Source organism: Dreissena polymorpha, chromosome 1, assembly GCF_020536995.1.
Source record: "Dreissena polymorpha isolate Duluth1 chromosome 1, UMN_Dpol_1.0, whole genome shotgun sequence".
NCBI classification, from domain to species: Eukaryota; Metazoa; Mollusca; class Bivalvia; order Myida; family Dreissenidae; genus Dreissena; species Dreissena polymorpha.
Genome location: NC_068355.1, coordinates 41,123,935 through 41,138,680, shown reverse-complemented (window position 1 = coordinate 41,138,680; position 14,746 = coordinate 41,123,935). Strand labels below are relative to the sequence as shown.

The following is a 14,746-nucleotide window of genomic DNA, read 5'->3' as shown; positions in this document are numbered from 1 at the left end:
CCACGGCTTTTTTGCGTACAAAACATCAATCGAAGGTATGTTTTCTAATATTTTTTCCGTTTTGGAAAATCAAATGTAATAATGCATTGGTGCACCGTACGCAGTGTGAATTCTACTTTTCATTGATGTATTGCTAGTATTTTTAGGTATAATACTTTTTGAGAACATTCAAAGACAAATATCAAACTCGGCGATGCAGACGACCACACATCGTGTTTTTGTTGTGCGTTTCTATTTTAAAAGACCAAATTGTCAAAGTTTAACTATACGAAACAGAATAGCTTCGAAATCTAAATTGTTTTAAAAAGTTCTTAACATTGTCTATAGTTAAGGGGAAAAATAAATGTGCGAACGACCACACTTGAAAAACGTTTGCGAACCACCACACATGGAATATAATTTATACGATCGACCACACTTAATTATTAAACACTCGAACAAACGGACGCGCGCGTGCACGCACACGGGCATGCACACACAAGCATGCATACATACATACATGCATACACGCCCATGCACACACACGCACACACACGCAAACATGCATACATGCATGCATACATACATACATACATACATACATACATTCATACATACACACACACACACACATACATACATACATACATACATACATACATACACACGCGAACACACAGACACGTGCTAATAATAACAATAACTTTTGAAATTTGATCTATTTCAGTATTTTAACAAGATGCGACGAAAAACACAGCTTAACTTACATAGAGTCAATTCCAGAAGATCGAATCATGGTAATGCTGACATGACGCAAGAACTGCTTCAACTTGTCGCGAAAGATGCTGTGAATGCTCAGACAACTTTGTCCCCACAAAAAGAAAAAAAGGGCTAGCAATGTTTTAAATTTGAAAAATAGTTTTTAGTTACAAATACTTAAATACGCACCATATAAATTTGTTTCAATATTTTTTATCATAATATTTGCGCTAACTGATGTTTAAAATCATAAAGCTCAATATGGTATGTAATCTTACAGGAACTATTTCTTTGATCATCAAAAAGGGAATAAGAAGAAAGGCTGTGCAGTTGATACGGACAAAAACTTTGTACAAAAAGGCGCCCTTGGTGTTAGGTGGGAAAAAGCCAGAAGAAATAAATCTAAAATGCTGGTCACTTCTAAAATGGGCTTGACAGACTTCATCTAACTTTCATTGTGTTATTTGTACTTTATCGGAACAGCAAAACGGTGAATTCTAATGTAAACAAGGGCTGTTTGTAAAACATGCATGCCCCCCATATGGGCTGTCCATTGTAGTGGCAGCCATTGTGTGAGTACGATTTTTGTCACTGTGACCTTGACCTTTGACCTAGTGACCTGAAAATCAATAGGGGTCATCTGCGAGTCACGATCAATGTACCTATGAAGTGTCATGATCCTAGGCAAAAGCGTTCTTGAGTTATCATCCGAAAATCATTTTACTATTTCGGGTCACCGTGACCTTGACCTTTGACCTTGTGACCTCAAAATCAATAGGGGTCATCTGCGAGTCATGATCAATCTACCTATGAAGTTTCATGATCCTAGGCGTATGCGTTCTTGAGTTATCATCCGAAAACCATTTTACTATTTCAGGTCACCGTGACCTTGACCTTTGACCTAGTGACCTCAAAAACAATAGGGGTCATCTACAAGTCATGATCAATCTACCCATGAAGTTTCATGATCCTAGGCGTATGCGTTCTTGAGTTATCATCCGGAAACCATTTTACTATTTCGGGTCACCGTGACCTTGACCTTTGACCTAGTGACCTCAAAATTGATAGGGGTCATCTGCGAGTCATGATCAATCTACCCATGAAGTTTCATGATCCTAGGCGTATGCGTTCTTAAGTTATCATCCGGAAACCATTTTACTATTTCGGGTCACCGTGACCTTGACATTTGACCTAGTGACCTCAAAATTGATAGGGGTCATCTGCGAGTCATGATCAATCTACCCATGAAGTTTCATGATCCTAGGCGTATGCGTTCTTGAGTTATCATCCGGAAACCATTTTACTATTTCGGGTCACCGTGACCTTGACCTTTGACCTTGTGACCTCAAAATCAATAAGGGTCATCTGCGAGTCATGATCAATCTACCCATGAAGTTTCATGATCCTAAGCGTATGCGTTCTTGAGTTATCATCCGGAAACCATTTTACTATTTCGGGTCACCGTGACCTTGACCTTTGACCTAGTGACCTCAAAATCAATAGGGGTCATCTGCGAGTCATGATCAATGTACCTATGAAGTTTCATGATCCTAGCCCCAAGCGTTCTTGAGTTATCATACGACAACCACCTGGTGGACGGACCGACCGACCGACCTACCGACCGACCGACCGACATGAGCAAAGCAATATACCCCCTCTTCTTCGAAGGGGGGCATAATAATATATATTATATACCAGCTAATGACATATTCATTTAAAGGCAAATACGAACATTTAAATTACCAACTGAACGTGCATTTTTTACATATTGTATATTGTATAAGTATCCCATGCGTCAGTCGCGTTAATGTATACGCAACTGTTTTACTTGTTATAAGTGTTAATATATGCATATTAAATTTCATAAATGAGGTGGATGTTTTATGAAATATGTACTTATTTACAATGGTGTTGAATGGCGAAAAATGAAATTTGTATCCTTTCCATCACAAAACTGTACATTTATTTAATTTACCACAAACATTTTTTCAGATCAACAGTTTATTATAAAAATCATCAGAGACAAAGATCACAGTGCGGATATTTGTAAACATAAAACTGTCGGTATAAAATGTATAATTATGTTTTCCTGAACACATTATGACAGAACATAAAAATAATAGCACTGAGTGTAAATATTTATAAATCATCACATTAATGACTTCGCAATATGGAACATCAAGTATGCATAAATATAATACAAAAGCAAACCATCAATCAAATTATAACAAGGGCTGTTTGTAAAACATGCATGCCCCCCATATGGGCTGTCCGTTGTAGTGGCAGCCATTGTGTGAATACGATTGTCACTGTGACCTTGACCTTTGACCTAGTGACCTGAAAATCAATAGGGGTCATCTGCGAGTCACGATCAATGTACCTATAAAGTGTCATGATCCTAGGCAAAACCGTTCTTGAGTTATCATCCGAAAATCATTTTACTATTTCCGATCACCGTGACCTTGACCTTTGACCTTGTGACCTCAAAATCAATAGGGGTCATCTGCAAGTCATGATCAATCTACCTATGAAGTTTCATGATCCTAGGCGTATGTGTTCTTGAGTTATCATCCGTAAACTATTTTACTATTTCGGGTCACCGTGACCTTGACCTTTGACCAAGTGACCTCAAAATCAATAGGGGTCATCTGCGAGTCATGATCAATCTACCTATGAAGTTTCATGATCCTAGGCCTATGCGTTCTTGAGTTATCATCCGGAAACCATTTTACTATTTCGGGTCACCGTGACCTTGACCTTTGACCTAGTGACCTCAAAATCAATAGGGGTCATCTGCAAGTCATGATCAATCTACCCATGAAGTTTCATGATCCTAGGCGTATGCGTTCTTGAGTCATCATTCAAAAACCATTTTACTATGTCTGGTAACCGTGACCTTGACCTAGTGACCTCAAAATCAATAGGGGTCATCTGCAAGTCATGATCAATGTACCTATGAAGTTTCATGATCCTAGGCCCAAGCGTTCTTGAGTTATCGTCTGACAACCACCTGGTGGACGGACCGACCGACAGACCGACATGAGCAAAGCAATATACCCCCTCTTCTTCGAAGGGGGCATAAAAATGTATTTAAATGAATCTATAAAATCGGTATTGTTAACGCATAAAAACATTAACAAATGAAACATGAACTAAAGAACAAGATTTTTACAAATGATTTATCACAAGCACAAATTTATAACAAATACTACGGCAATTGAAAAACAGCAAACAAACTCGTAAATGAACATGAAAAATACCCCCGAAATAGTTCTTATGTACAATGACGTAGGTATCGTGAGCAAGGTAAAACAAGATAATTTACCTAAGTGAGAGGGGACAACTCTGCAATAAATAGCATGTCATACACCAAAACGAAGTATTTTATAAATTATAAAATGCATTAAAAAAGTTTCGTCTTAATACACAACAAACTTTAGATCCAAACTTTAGTGCATGAAACAAAAGTAGACTTGTACATGATGTAGGTATATAAAAAAATTGACTACGCTCAACAGCAAATAATTCTGACACCATTTAACGTCTTGCATTTATCCATATTATAAATTTAATTAACATTATATCTTATTAAGTTTTATGCCAATACAACAAAACAATTAAGAGACAGATTTGCGTCAAAAGTACACCTGTGTAGCGTAACAAACAGTCGACTGACAGGGGGACTCCAATATACCGCACAACCTGTGTTTGGACAGGTAAAAGGAACATGTAGAAAATGTGTGTTACTACACAAAATCACTACAGGCGGCTGTTTCATTAAACATCATACGACAAATTTAAAATACGATTCTTATTTCAAAGAAGCAATATTGCATAACAGCAATGTATAAAAATACTAATGTCCAGTATACTTATTTATTTCATGAGGGGAGCAGTTTCATCAAAGATCGTACAGTAATTTTGATTTGCAACTAAAATATGAAAACTGAAATTTTACAAGCTGTTCATCAATATTCACTCAAATATAAACACTGGTGGGAAAATTATGAAATAAGAATACAAATGCGTGATTGGCGAACTGTACTCTTGGCGTCGCTTAATTACTGCTGTGTACTTTCATGTGACGAGACAGGCTACTTCGATGCCGGAATACTTTGTCACACATCAAGCATTTCAAGTTATGTTCTCCATTGTGCATATCTACGTGTGCCTTTAAATTTGCTTTCTCAGCAAAATGTACGCCACATATATCACACGCTATTGTCTGCCCGTTTTCCCGCCGCATGTGCTTCTGCAGGTCAGCATTGGAAGGAAATGGCTTACTGCACTTGGCACACAGGAATGCCTTCTCTTCGCCATGTGCATGAAATCTTAAATTATAATTATAATTATCAGTACCATATCAAAGTGTTGCATTATATACGAACATTCTCAATTTTCTTATACCTTAGTCACAAATAGACACCGAAAACCGTCCGATCAACGGCCAACGTATTTTCCCGCTCATCGGGCTTGCGACCGGCCGATGATCGCATGCAAACTGGGCCAATTTGTAGCATCGGGCGGCGTCCGGATTAATTTTAAGTCTCACTTAAAATTTTAACCAAAGTCGGGACCGGGAAGGAATTGGGTTCAGAATAAAACAAGATCGGACAATCAACGCATGGGTATCAACATCGGATTTATTGAACGTGTATCCGCAAAAGTAAAGGTATTTCCCAGAGGCATATACATCGGCTGGCGAACATCTGATTGCTGGAGGGCCTCCGCACGATGCCCGACGGACGCTGCTCGTTATGATACACGTACAATGAATCCGATGTCGGGCACACGATCGTCCAATCTTTTTCGATCTCAACTTGATTCCTTCCCGGGCCCGATGTCGACTAAAACAATTTGTGCTAAAAAAATTAATCTGGACTCCGCCCGATGCTACAAAATGAACCTATGTGCGTGTGATCATCGGCCGGCGCCAGCCCGATGAGCGGAAAAAACCGTCGGCCGCTGATCGGACAGTGATCGTTGTCTATTTGTGACTGAGGTTTTAAACTTTGTCACTCATCGGACGGAGGACGGCTCCGACGTGTCCAGTCTTCCCGATGCCTGGAGATCGGACACATCGGCCTGCAATCGGATTATTTGTGACTGAGGCATTATTTTAGTCAAAATATTTTATAATGTGTAAATAAGTATTAATCATATGGAGAAAACTATCATTACTGCAAGCTGCTAATTAAGGCCATGTTGATCCCATTGCAAACATAAGCATGTAAGACTTTTTGCATGTGACATGATATACCAGTTATTAAATACAATATTTTTGATAGGATAAACACCCATCTTTGCTGTGCCGATTTTGTACCTCTAATTTTTAAAATTTTATCAGGGTTAAATAGACATTAAAAAGAATAACTAAACAGCATATTTTTGTATTAATTACACTTTCTGACAAATATAATTCAATAAATGATTAACAAAATTACTGCACCTGTGCTTGTTCAGATTCCCCTTGCTGAAGTACACTTTGTCACAGCAGGTATACCCCTTGCCGGTCCCTGTGTGACTCATCTCATGCTGGCGCAGAGACGACTTGCTTTTAAAGACGTTGCCACAATAGCGGCATATCTGTGGGTTTGATTGATCCATCTGAAATATACATATCATTGCATGCATACATGTGTTACTAAGCATACAGTGTGTGGTTGTTCGCCTATAACTCGAGTGTGGTCGTACGCCAATTTCAAAAAAAATGTTTTCGCTATAAAATAATAATATTGAGACTTATATTTGGTCGTATTTGAAACAAATACGCATACAGACAGTAATAAAACCTTCAGTTTTAATCGCTTTATCAACAAACACAGGTATTAATAAAAATGTGTGGTCGTCTGCATCGCCAAGTTCGATATTTGTCTTTGAATGTTCTCAACAAGTATTATACCTAAAAATATTAGCAAAACATCAATGAAAAGAAGAATTCACACTGCCTACGGTGCACCAATGCATCGTTACAGTTGATCTTCCAAACGAAAAAAATATAAGAAAACATACCTTCGATTGACGTTTTGTACGCAAAAAAGCCGTGGTCGTTCGCATTTGTGGTCACGTGACAGTTTTTGTTCCTGCACATTGGTAATTCTTAACAGTAGCAAATAGCTTGTTTAGTAAATGCATAATGCAATTAATATGATTTCCTTTCTATTGTGTAGTTAATAAATTGGTTGTTACTTGTTAATCCATGATGAATGTTTTATGGCTAGTACAAAACCAGCATTGTTAATTTTGTAAAAGGTAATAAAATAACACCACTTTGTAATTTCATATACGTAAATATTCTTGTACTGTAGGTTGATGAAAGTGTTTTAATATGACAGTTATAAGTAATTTACTTATTTTGCAACTATTATTTTATGAGCAAATAAATGATGTGAATTGTTTTGTATCTCCACACAATACCACATACCTTTTTATATATGTACTGTGTTATGTGTTATTTGAATGTTTAAATAAAAAAAATATGGATGATATAACATGATGCTTTCTAATATTTGCATTCAAATTGTAACTATAGAGCTAAGTGTATGCAGTTTAGACTGTGATTAAAGAATTGCTACAAAATGGCTAGTTTTTTAGTGGCGACAAAATTTAAACTATTTAACAATAGTTTGCGAAAGAAAATTAGAAACCTGCAAGGTACCTGTACTTATTAAATATTTTAATTGAGAAACAAGTATGTTGTTACATGTATGCTGTTACACATAATTATACATTGAAAATAAATAAGAAGACAATACGCGGTGTTAACGTTTCCCAACAGTAGAAATCATTCTTCTGATGAAGTCAGTGGTATACAGACGAAAGCTCCATGTATGGCTTTTAATACGTAGTATGTGTTATTTGACAGTCTAAAACTTATTGGATTTAAAGAAAATCCTGTCAAATTTGTCAATCAAAATTGATTTGACACATCACATGATTTTGATTATGTTAAATCAGTGTACTGTATGCTAAATGCAACTGCTTTAGCAAGCTGTCAAGTTGAATTGAGACATTTGATGAAACAAACTGTTTCCTGGGTAGGACCAGTACTTAGTGTCTATATGACGTACCATGACGTCGAAAGTCTACAAGACCTACTAGGTAGAACGAGAAATGTACTTCGACGTACAATTTTCACCGACCCTTGCAGGGGTGGCGAAATCAAATGTCCGAGTTGCCCGAGTCGTACATTTGCTTGTCTGGGCAACTGACTTTTTTCAATTAAGTTGTCCGTGGACAACAAGTTTTTTAAAAGTCGCGTCCAGGTATACAAAAAAAGTTTTACAAAACCGGATGTTGACACGCGATTACATTGTCAGTGCTATTTGCGGAGCAATCAAGCTAAAATACGTGCACTTTCCTGCGCAGTGATCTCCCTTATTCTATATGAGACCGGGAGCATGCCGCATTTTCAACATTGGGCCCGACTGTTAGACAGTGTACAGACTGGTTTCTTTATTTTTACAATCAGACGGAAATAAAAAGTATCAATCTAAGATAATCAAAACACGGTCTACCTTGTTATTTAAGACGACTTTAGGTTATATTACACTAATTCAGATTCCCATAGGGTCCCATTATAAAACTGACAACTTTCACAGCATTTTTCTTGCCTTTCCGACGTATCAATTTTTCCGAACCTGGTATCATTTTAAAGATGGATCTGTCATCTTCCAATAATTGCAAACAAAAACATACCGTCTCGCAACTTCTAAGAAAGTAAATCGCTGTCGAATGAACCCACCGTAGAAAAACGTGTTTCGGAATCCTAATTTCGACAAAAGCCCCACACAATAGAAAACACACCCTCAAAAGTTCATCTTTTAAGTTAGCATCCAATCCAAGGCATCAAAGTACTCCAGACACATACAGGATATTACAAATAACCACAAAAGTCATGTCTCACATTGTTAAATGGCTTATATTCAAGAAGAGAAAAGGAACTCTTTAGAAATAGGCACTACTTTCGAATGGACCACGGAGGGATACACAATGATTTAGTGTAATGTAACCTTTAAGGGAACTCAACTTTGTCCTATCTTTTTCAAACTTTCTCCACATGAGATTTCAACTATTTCCACAATGAATATGCAATTTCAGTGCATTCGGATGGGGGTAAAGGCCTTAAAATGGCCATTTAAAGCGGTGACTAAATTGGCCGCAGTAAAGTCGGAATGCATGATTTTTAGTCTAAGTGACAACAGCTGATTTTGCGTCTCCAATTATTGTTACGCGTAACTTTCATGGCAAAAACTGGTATCATTGCATGCGAAATTCACCAATATATCAGCAAAAGGCCCAAATAAATGTATTGATTGTGAATCAGTGTACTTTTCTTGATGAAATAGGAGACTTTTTTAAAATTTTAAGCACTTTTTTCAATAAAAAACTCACTTACAGCATATTAAATCATGTTTATTAAGAAAATTATTATTAAAAGCTTCACTTACAATCTAAACATACACATTGCAATTACAAAAATTAATGCTATTATGATGAGAGGCATAATTTTCAGCTTTCAAGCTGATACAAGCCGGCTACCCAAATTTAACACTTAAAAAGGCGCAAATCGCTCCTTCAACAGCTTACGACACAAAGTGACACTTAATGCGCATCCAGATAGTCTCTCTCATATAAATAAGTCCTGTTAGCGACATTTTATTAAGTATTCTCTTTAAAATCCAGTGTTGAAAGCGTAAGTTTTGCAAAAATGTCCACAGTCACCATGCAAAAGAGCATGTTTGCTAAGGAATTCCTACGCGAGTGGCCACACTAATGTCGTGGCAGGAAAGTCATTTGGGTGTGATTCCTCTGTAGTTCAGTGAACATTCATTCCACTACCTGGGGATGACTATCAGGATCAATTTTCCCAGCTTGGTGTAGTGTTGACCTTTCAGGATGTTGATGGATCGTCCACAAGCGCTGCACCACTGCGGCCTCTGTTCAGGACACAGAGTCGGATTGAGGTGCACACAAACCCGCAGTCAGGCAAGGATCATCCAGACCTTTAATAAAATAAAATGTTTAGGCCCCTTAAACTGGCAATTATGTTCAACACTGAGATAAGGATACACATAGAGGAGACATCATGCCATGGCTTTCTCATTATTGACACGGCAAACTCGAGCAGCCGGGGACTTGGCTCTAAACAAAAACAGGTATGCTCCATCAATGTGAGCAAGATGGCATGTCAGAGTTAAAAAGGGCAAACAAACATACAAAAGAGATATGTAGGAAATTAGAAATTAAATGCCAGAAGTAATTTTAAGTATTGTTTTTCTGTCTGCAAGGGTTGCTGTGGAAAATAGTGCTTAACGCATAGTTTGGCCTGTAGGGGTTCTGCTAGCAAGAACAAATCGAAGTCATATCTGCCCGCGAACTGTAAGCTTGAGATAACCATATCTGATGAAGTACTGCTTTGAGAATGCATTCTTATTGTACTTGAACCAGATCGCATTGACAGCACAAGGCTTCAGACCCCCCGAAAGTGTGAGGCTTTCAATAGTGCTTACCTGATACCAGACCGCATTGCCCGAGACAGTGACTTTCTCCCGGAACTGCACAGGCTGCATCCGCAGCACAATCCTTAAGCTCAATCATGGTCTGGCTGACTCTGAAATAGTGAAATCTGAATTTACAGATGCTCATTTGTCTAAAGGTTATGAGTTTATTGCCTATCTTATTAAAAGCAAACACAATGACAATAAAAAGACATGTGCATTTCTGAAAAGACATACAGCTGCCCGATACTTGACTAGGAAATGGCGCTATGGTCTTCACTCTGAAATTCATTACTCTAAGGGCTTAACAGAACAAAAGCCAGATCTTACAGCTAATTGGCCCCACCTACAGCTAAATATGCTTTATAGGTTGAAAATAAAGTTATTTGTCTGAAGAACTAGTGCTATTAACTCATCAGCTATGTTGCTCCACTGGCCGCAATTCTGTAAAAATAGTGTATATATGGAAAGACCTAGTCTACCACCTGCACCGCACCGCTACGTCCACTGTAAAAATACACAGCTAAGTTAGTACTTTAACGAACAAACTGAAATTCATGTGTTAATTAAACAATCAGTATGATGACTCACATTGAAATCATGTCCAGTGCACCAGTCAGAGCAAGACAGCTAGCAGATTGTTGACCATCTACGGCTCAAGGACAAACGGTCAGGCCTACAAACAAAGAGAAAAATGGCATAAATGGGTTGCATGCATGTAATTTTGCATATTTTTCATCTTGCTCTCCACCTGAAACTTCAATCTATGGACATAATAATATTTACATTTAAGATTTGTTGGAAATGTTACCCTTACTTGTCCATACCAGGTCCCCCACCCATCCGGAACCGTCTAAAACCACCTAAAACATCCATTTGGACCAAAATATTGACACCTCTCATCTATTTTAGCACCCAAATCATCAAAACATTCATTAAAATTCATTTTCTACTTGTCTCGCTTGCAGACGAATCCATGTGACCTTGACATTGCAGTAAATGTGCTTTTTAAAGGTTATATTACACTAATTCAGATTCCCATAGGGTCCCATTATAAAACTGACAACTTTCACAGCATTTTTCTTGCCTTTCCGACATATCAATTTTTCCGAACCTGGTATCATTTTAAAGATGGATCTGTCATCTTCCAATAATTGCAAACAAAAACATACCGTCTCGCAACTTCTAAGAAAGTAAATCGCTGTCGAATGAACCCACCGTAGAAAAACGTGTTTCGGAATCCTAATTTCGACAAAAGCCCCACACAATAGAAAACACACCCTCAAAAGTTCATCTTTTAAGTTAGCATCCAATCCAAGGCATCAAAGTACTCCAGACACATACAGGATATTACAAATAACCACAAAAGTCATGTCTCACATTGTTAAATGGCTTATATTCAAGAAGAGAAAAGGAACTCTTTAGAAATAGGCACTACTTTCGAATGGACCACGGAGGGATACACAATGATTTAGTGTAATGTAACCTTTAAGGGAACTCAACTTTGTCCTATCTTTTTCAAACTTTCTCCACATGAGATTTCAACTATTTCCACAATGAATATGCAATTTCAGTGCATTCGGATGGGGGTAAAGGCCTTAAAATGGCCATTTAAAGCGGTGACTAAATTGGCCGCAGTAAAGTCGGAATGCATGATTTTTAGTCTAAGTGACAACAGCTGATTTTGCGTCTCCAATTATTGTTACGCGTAACTTTCATGGCAAAAACTGGTATCATTGCATGCGAAATTCACCAATATATCAGCAAAAGGCCCAAATAAATGTATTGATTGTGAATCAGTGTACTTTTCTTGATGAAATAGGAGACTTTTTTAAAATTTTAAGCACTTTTTTCAATAAAAAACTCACTTACAGCATATTAAATCATGTTTATTAAGAAAATTATTATTAAAAGCTTCACTTACAATCTAAACATACACATTGCAATTACAAAAATTAATGCTATTATGATGAGAGGCATAATTTTCAGCTTTCAAGCTGATACAAGCCGGCTACCCAAATTTAACACTTAAAAAGGCGCAAATCGCTCCTTCAACAGCTTACGACACAAAGTGACACTTAATGCGCATCCAGATAGTCTCTCTCATATAAATAAGTCCTGTTAGCGACATTTTATTAAGTATTCTCTTTAAAATCCAGTGTTGAAAGCGTAAGTTTTGCAAAAATGTCCACAGTCACCATGCAAAAGAGCATGTTTGCTAAGGAATTCCTACGCGAGTGGCCACACTAATGTCGTGGCAGGAAAGTCATTTGGGTGTGATTCCTCTGTAGTTCAGTGAACATTCATTCCACTACCTGGGGATGACTATCAGGATCAATTTTCCCAGCTTGGTGTAGTGTTGACCTTTCAGGATGTTGATGGATCGTCCACAAGCGCTGCACCACTGCGGCCTCTGTTCAGGACACAGAGTCGGATTGAGGTGCACACAAACCCGCAGTCAGGCAAGGATCATCCAGACCTTTAATAAAATAAAATGTTTAGGCCCCTTAAACTGGCAATTATGTTCAACACTGAGATAAGGATACACATAGAGGAGACATCATGCCATGGCTTTCTCATTATTGACACGGCAAACTCGAGCAGCCGGGGACTTGGCTCTAAACAAAAACAGGTATGCTCCATCAATGTGAGCAAGATGGCATGTCAGAGTTAAAAAGGGCAAACAAACATACAAAAGAGATATGTAGGAAATTAGAAATTAAATGCCAGAAGTAATTTTAAGTATTGTTTTTCTGTCTGCAAGGGTTGCTGTGGAAAATAGTGCTTAACGCATAGTTTGGCCTGTAGGGGTTCTGCTAGCAAGAACAAATCGAAGTCATATCTGCCCGCGAACTGTAAGCTTGAGATAACCATATCTGATGAAGTACTGCTTTGAGAATGCATTCTTATTGTACTTGAACCAGATCGCATTGACAGCACAAGGCTTCAGACCCCCCGAAAGTGTGAGGCTTTCAATAGTGCTTACCTGATACCAGACCGCATTGCCCGAGACAGTGACTTTCTCCCGGAACTGCACAGGCTGCATCCGCAGCACAATCCTTAAGCTCAATCATGGTCTGGCTGACTCTGAAATAGTGAAATCTGAATTTACAGATGCTCATTTGTCTAAAGGTTATGAGTTTATTGCCTATCTTATTAAAAGCAAACACAATGACAATAAAAAGACATGTGCATTTCTGAAAAGACATACAGCTGCCCGATACTTGACTAGGAAATGGCGCTATGGTCTTCACTCTGAAATTCATTACTCTAAGGGCTTAACAGAACAAAAGCCAGATCTTACAGCTAATTGGCCCCACCTACAGCTAAATATGCTTTATAGGTTGAAAATAAAGTTATTTGTCTGAAGAACTAGTGCTATTAACTCATCAGCTATGTTGCTCCACTGGCCGCAATTCTGTAAAAATAGTGTATATATGGAAAGACCTAGTCTACCACCTGCACCGCACCGCTACGTCCACTGTAAAAATACACAGCTAAGTTAGTACTTTAACGAACAAACTGAAATTCATGTGTTAATTAAACAATCAGTATGATGACTCACATTGAAATCATGTCCAGTGCACCAGTCAGAGCAAGACAGCTAGCAGATTGTTGACCATCTACGGCTCAAGGACAAACGGTCAGGCCTACAAACAAAGAGAAAAATGGCATAAATGGGTTGCATGCATGTAATTTTGCATATTTTTCATCTTGCTCTCCACCTGAAACTTCAATCTATGGACATAATAATATTTACATTTAAGATTTGTTGGAAATGTTACCCTTACTTGTCCATACCAGGTCCCCCACCCATCCGGAACCGTCTAAAACCACCTAAAACATCCATTTGGACCAAAATATTGACACCTCTCATCTATTTTAGCACCCAAATCATCAAAACATTCATTAAAATTCATTTTCTACTTGTCTCGCTTGCAGACGAATCCATGTGACCTTGACATTGCAGTAAATGTGCTTTTTAAAGGTTATATTACACTAATTCAGATTCCCATAGGGTCCCATTATAAAACTGACAACTTTCACAGCATTTTTCTTGCCTTTCCGACATATCAATTTTTCCGAACCTGGTATCATTTTAAAGATGGATCTGTCATCTTCCAATAATTGCAAACAAAAACATACCGTCTCGCAACTTCTAAGAAAGTAAATCGCTGTCGAATGAACCCACCGTAGAAAAACGTGTTTCGGAATCCTAATTTCGACAAAAGCCCCACACAATAGAAAACACACCCTCAAAAGTTCATCTTTTAAGTTAGCATCCAATCCAAGGCATCAAAGTACTCCAGACACATACAGGATATTACAAATAACCACAAAAGTCATGTCTCACATTGTTAAATGGCTTATATTCAAGAAGAGAAAAGGAACTCTTTAGAAATAGGCACTACTTTCGAATGGACCACGGAGGGATACACAATGATTTAGTGTAATGTAACCTTTAATGGTAAAGATGAAACTTTTTTTTAAATCTTCAACAACGTAGC

General features: G+C 37.9%; 1 protein-coding gene and 2 long non-coding RNA genes across 5 annotated transcripts in view; all 3 read right to left on the bottom strand.

Moving 5' to 3' along the window:
* Positions 1-8,010, bottom strand: part of LOC127877891 (uncharacterized) — a 70,401-nt gene extending 62,391 nt beyond the window's left edge. Inside the window, exon 1 of the mRNA XM_052424219.1 lies at positions 7,837-8,010. The gene's annotated coding sequence lies outside the window, so the exon portion shown is untranslated. The remainder of the gene's footprint in view (positions 1-7,836) is intronic.
* On the bottom strand, positions 429-3,210 carry LOC127877949 (uncharacterized). The gene is made up of 3 exons (XR_008048677.1): positions 2,220-3,210; positions 1,691-2,074; positions 429-1,545 (listed from the first exon to the last, which is right to left on the bottom strand). It is a non-coding gene; the product is annotated as an uncharacterized LOC127877949 (long non-coding RNA).
* A 1,136-nt stretch (positions 8,011-9,146) lies between the features above and the next one.
* On the bottom strand, positions 9,147-14,285 carry LOC127877926 (uncharacterized). Of its 3 annotated transcripts, none has more exons than XR_008048671.1 (7): positions 14,030-14,285; positions 13,804-13,888; positions 13,225-13,325; positions 12,554-12,717; positions 10,830-10,914; positions 10,251-10,351; positions 9,147-9,743 (listed from the first exon to the last, which is right to left on the bottom strand). It is a non-coding gene; the product is annotated as an uncharacterized LOC127877926 (long non-coding RNA). The 3 variants fall into 3 exon arrangements; XR_008048672.1 differs by having other exon boundaries at positions 14,040-14,285; XR_008048669.1 differs by lacking the exon at positions 14,030-14,285 and having other exon boundaries at positions 13,804-14,019.
* Between the last annotated feature and the right edge of the window lie 461 nt (positions 14,286-14,746).